Raw genomic sequence first — 6,011 nt, 5'->3', positions numbered from 1 at the left:
ACCCCCCTTTTTTTTGAGAGAGATGAACACACACACACAGAAGCGCTTGTCGACCGACCAGCGCGGAGACGCGTCTATGCCAAGGACACACCGGCCGCAGAAGAGCTGCGAGAAGCGGAGCCCTATGATGTTAACTATAGCGTCGTTCACACCAGAGCCGTATCGCTCTGGTTCACGGCAGCAGCGCCGTGGCGCACGAGCCGCGATCGATCCCGTCAAGCCGGACAGGAAGTCGCACAAAGAAACAGCGGGAGAATCCGGTTAATTTTAAAAATAAAACACAGCGATTGACAAATGCAATGATGTGAACGGGAGGGCTCCGGCTCGCACATGATTTCCGTTGCTCGGCGCTTCGGCCCACGCCCCCCTGCAATGCCCATGCCCCCCCCCCCCCCCCCTAGCCAGTTTGTAGGCTACTCACCGCACTTAGCACAGACAGCACAGACGGTGTGTGTGTGTTCCTCACTCAGACACACAGCGCAGGAGGAGAAAAAAACAGCATCCAGTGATGTGGCACTTTTTGGATTGTAATTTAAAAGTCTGTGACGAAAAAAGAAAGAGACATTTTATCAACTTTTTATTTGATTAAGTAGATTTCGTCTTGTCTTTTTTCGTCAACAAAAAAATAGTGTTAATTTCCTCACAGTCAGTGTTTAAGGGCATTGATTTCGTCTCGTTTTCGTCATGAAAAAAAACATCGTTGACGTATATTTTTCGTCTCGTCTGACGAAATTAACACTGGTTCACAGAAACCTTCTCACTGTTGAACAGACAGTTCAGTCTCTACATGTCTGTCTCTGTTTTCACATTCATGGATTAAATCAGTTGATTTTTTAAACTCTTCTCGGTGATTCTTGTAAACTTCCTCTTCCTTAAAGATGGAAGCGTTGATTAATATAGGACAAAAACCACGGTGACTTTTACTCAGCTGCTGATGAAGGACGAGGCCTAATATCACCAAGCTAAAAGTCTCTGAGCCGCCAGCGTCACTGAGGAGAAAAACACATTTTAAACAAATTCACTGTTCTTGTTCAACTTTACAGGATGTTTGTTAGCTGGTCACAGGTAAACACACACAACAAGAAACACAACTAGAAACAAACATCATGTTGTATAGAGGCTGAATAGAATGAATTACATGTGATTTCTTTTTCTTTGCGTTTTCACTGAATCAAATAAAAGTTTCTCTTTACCGTAGAGCAGCACAAAACCATCAGCTACTAATCCTACCCGCAAATGATTTTTTTGTTACCATGACACTAAATTCATTATTAAACTATATTCATCTCTGTCCTGTAAATAATCTGATGTGAAACAAATAAAAAATGTGATTTAAAAAAGTGTCATGATGTGTCATGTACATGTTTACGTTTATTAATGGATTTATTTTGAGATACATTTCCTGGCAAATTTTTATTCATTAATTTATTCATCAAGTTTTGACTAAAATGTCTCTCCATAGGTGTCGACGTCTTACTCTGAAATTATTCACTGCTGCCAATGTGTGACTTTTACTTTGAAGGTGAACAGTCGCCATTTCCGACTCAACACTTCCTGGTTTATTTCCCATTACGAGTCCAGAGTCTTCTATGGATGTAAGGACACACACACACAGAGTTCCCATGCCCATCACGCTCTGCACCGACCTGCGGGCGCTGCTGTCTGCAGTGGTTTTCAGGCTTTTTCTGCTCATGGCCTCCAAAGGTGGAGCCTGTGAAATAATCTCTAAAACCCTTGTGTGCACTCACATCAGACTGTAAACATTGATTCTGATTTAAAAACCTAAAGTTGGAGAAACAACTAATCCAGAGGGAGGATGAGTGTCTCTGCTGTTGTGTGCCGTTTCTTCTGCTTTGCTCACACAAATTGACAATAACACACTGTCAAACTTACCTGTTGTTCCTGTGTCTTTTACCTCTGCTACTCGTTGCTTATTGCTGGTTCTCTCCTGTACACCAATCAGCTTTTCACACATTACCTGCAGCTCACAGCACAAACTAATAGGAAAACACCTTGTGATGTCACACTGACGTCATTACACCCACATCAAACTGACACCTTTCAGTGTCTCTTACTCTGAATGGCAAACCTGCTCCGGGGCAGGGCAGCTTTCAGGATTGATCTGAATCCAGTAAAATGCTCCACCCGCCGACCAATCACCTGTACGAGAATAATGACACGTGTCCTCTCACCGGTAACCGGAGCCCAGACAGTGAGAAGACAACGGATTTTCACGCTGATTATCCATAGGAGAGGTAGGCTGCCGGTTCTCACGGCCCGGACTTCTGCCAATAGTTTTTTTTTTTTTTTGAGGGTGTGTGTGTGTGCCGAGCAGACCCGTCTATAGAGACACGCGTCTATATGGGACAGGCTTTTATTTACTTTAGAACAAACCTTATGCTCAGCAAAGATGGAAAATATATAGTCTATATAATAAAATAGTTCTGTTGTTTGGCCACGGTTTAAAAGAATCAGAATAGAAGGAAAGAATCGGATCCAAAGCAGTATCATTTACAAGTTTATCAGCACTGATTAAACTTCTTCTGAATAAACGTAAACATTCAATAACTGGGTCAGGTCGGACCACGGGCTTCTTTTTTTTTCCTTTTCCTCACAGGAGAAATAAGGTGTTTGCTGCACTCTCTGACGCGTCGGTGCTCATGGTTGTGATTGGTCAGCTGCCTTGAATCCGCCCTTTATACGTGCGCGTTCACAGATTCACAGCAAGACAAGCCGAGGTTGAGTTACCGAGTTGATAACCAGCGTTGTGGTACCGCTGATTGCTTTCGATTGCTTCATGATACAGGCCCCCCCCCCACCACCAACAAGTGCAGTATGATCAACACAAAGCAGAGTCTCTCTTCAGAAGAGTTGAGTGGTGTAGGTGCGTCTAAAGACCAGCAGAGGGCGACGCTGCCACACACACACACATACAATCAAACAGAACAAACCACTGACACCACAAACAAGAGGCTGCATTCGATGGTGAGGAAATCAAGACATGAACTGAGAGCAGATGGAAATCTGAAACCAGACCTTGAACCGAGCCACAGAATGCGAGTTCTGTTGTGGGGCGGAGCCTGGACTCCCTTGGGACTGTGGTGGAGAGAAGGATGGGGAGCAAGTTCCTGTGAACAGGGAGTTTAACAATTTACAATGACAATGACTGAATAAATATTAAAGAGTTTATAATACTTACCTCTAATCCTGACTGTAGCATATATCTGTGAAGAACAGTGAAAAATACAGGATATATATAACTATAGAACTGTAAGCAGACCAACTGTGTGAATATACATGGTCAGAAAGTAAGGCTCTCGTACTAGTTTCATCTGACCAGTTGTAGTCGGTTACATACAATATTCACCTGTTAGTAAAAATGGAAACAGTTTCAACTAAACACTGATTCCTGATTATGACTCAAACAAATGAAGCACAGCATCAGTGACTGTAGGTTTAACACATCTGACTTTACTGAACATTATCTTTGTTGTTTGTCAGTGTTGTCATTGATGAAAATCTATGGTTCAAAGCCCCATGTGGTTCCTGTAAAAGTCTCATTACTCATTTTTTCAGTGAATGTGACAGTTGTTGTAATAAAAACTCTTGTAATCTCTGACATGGACGCTGCTCTTCTCTTCAACAGACTCTACTGTGCATCATTAATAGTAGTGAATAGTGAACTCACCTCTCTCTGCTGCTCTGTTGGCTCCTTACATCCTTTGTTGCAGCCGTGTGGCCGTGTGACTTCTCTGACATCAGATCGAACGTCCTGTCGTCACGGCGATATATGATACTAGTTGTCATAGTGTTTGATTGAAGATGATTGGCTGGCTCCTACCTTAAGGGGATAGTTCACCCAAAATTCAAATTGCACTCATTATCTACTCACCCTCATGTCGACTAAGTGCTGGCAGAAGTTTCAGATTTCAGCTTGTTTGTAACGGAAGCTCCTCTTCCTGGTCCGTCCTACAAACAAGCTTGAAATATAGCATTTCGGGGCTTCAATACAAGACGGACATTACATACGAGCAGCATGGAGGTATTTGGATGTTTTTTGGTGTGTCTTTTTGTTATGAAGAAAAGTGGTATCCATTTGCAACCGTCATATGGACATGCACTGCTACGCCGAGACCCCCTGTAACTCAGAGAAGGCACGGAGGACTCTGAAACTTCTCCCAGCCCTTAGTCCACATGAGGGTGAGTAGATAATGAGTGCAATTTGAATTTTGGGTGAACTATCCCTTTAACCCATAAGCTTCTCCTGTAACTACTATACTCATGTAGTGTGTAGGTTACAGTTGTTATGGTTCTTCAACAGTGGACTGACTGTGTTCCCAGTCATGTTGCTCAGACTAGAGCCAGAAACCAGTCAACTCTGAAACACAGTGAAGTGAGCCTGCAGTCCAGCCTGGTCATGTGACCTTCTACCTGAACACACCACTTTCATATGAGTGTTCATTCATGTTTATGCCCTGACCCCTTGTGGTTGTTAGGTGGTACTGCGTTACACTGATAATAATATGAACAGGTGAGTGTTACAGTAAATGTTCACTGTTTCAGGTCTGAGTCTCATCACATAATCCATCATGTAATATCATTTAAAAACATCATTATAAACCAAAGACTGGAAATTAAATCATGTGATCAATTTGTTTTTTGTTTCTTAACTAAATGAAAAATGCATCTCTAATAAACATCAGTCTGTGATTCAAAAGAGAATTTTTGGTGTCACAATCAAGACATGAAATTCTTCTTCTTTTAAAAAAAAAATTCCTTCTATCATAATTTATTTTGAAACCAGAAACCATATTCATATGGATGTATCTGATTTTTAATTCTAAACCAAAGACTAGAAACAAAATCATTTGGTCAATTTGGTTTTGTTTCTTTACAGAAATAAAGAAAATCCCCAAAAAATCAAATTCAGAGTTTTTGTAATTAATCTTTTCATTTCATTTCATTTTTTACTTAAAGCAGAAGTAAGTGATATATTTGTGTTAATATAAGTCTTAAATAGTTATATCTTCCGACAGCAATCACTTACATAGAGTGTTTGGACTGAATCACGGGTCTCTCAGTCACTCTGCTCTGCTCTGAGCCGAAGAGAAAACATTTATCGTATCCTACAGTTTTTATCCAATGAGGAGAGAGAACGGCATGCAGGGCTGTGTGTGCAGCCAAGGGACGCCGTGAATGTGGTGACGTAGGGACGAGGACTGTTATGGTGCGTTCAAGGAAACTCGTATTTTTCCGACCGTGAAGTCGTACCAGTTCGATCTGGTACGACTTCACGGGTCGGAAGTTACGAGTGGCCGTTATAGTGACTTTCACCGGTAAAACAGGTCGGAAAAACACGAGTGGGTTGCCTGGAACGCTACAAAGTCGTAAGTTGTGACTTGAAGCTGTAATTTACGATTTCAAAAGCCTGCCTGGAACGCAGCATTAGCGAAAACGACCGGACCACTTACTTCTGCTTTAACCATTATTTATACAGATATTCTCATTAAGACATGGTGTCTTATTTGCATTCTGGTTTGACAGAGACAGTAGCTCAGTGCACACACAGGAAGAGGACATCAAGAGTGAATAAATCTAAATAAAAGCCAAATAAAAGAAACTGTCAAACACCGAAGATGCACCATTTTGACAGTTTTTTTCTTGCTTTTGTTCTGATGCCAAAAGGTTTTTTTTTGAATTAGCAGATTTACAGGTTCTTTGCTTTAGGAAAAAAAATGAATTATGGATGATGCCCAGACCATTTCAGTTTTAGAAACGCATCAGCTGTGTAGCCTACCATCTTGGTAACTTAATAAACTTAATACTAATAGATGAATACTCAGAGTTGTGTATCAGTGCTGGTGGATGTGACTGTCTCTGACCTTTGTGTAGAGTCTGTGTGAACGCTGCCTGAATCCCTGTAGATCAGCTGTGACACATGGGAAGATGTGCTGGCTGATGAATCCAGTTGGACAGCATGTGATGTAGCAGCAGCAGCTGTGATGACCCTC

This window comes from Trachurus trachurus (assembly GCF_905171665.1).
Source record: "Trachurus trachurus genome assembly, chromosome: 2".
Taxonomy (NCBI): domain Eukaryota; kingdom Metazoa; phylum Chordata; class Actinopteri; order Carangiformes; family Carangidae; genus Trachurus; species Trachurus trachurus.
Note: the sequence above shows the minus strand (reverse complement) of the source record.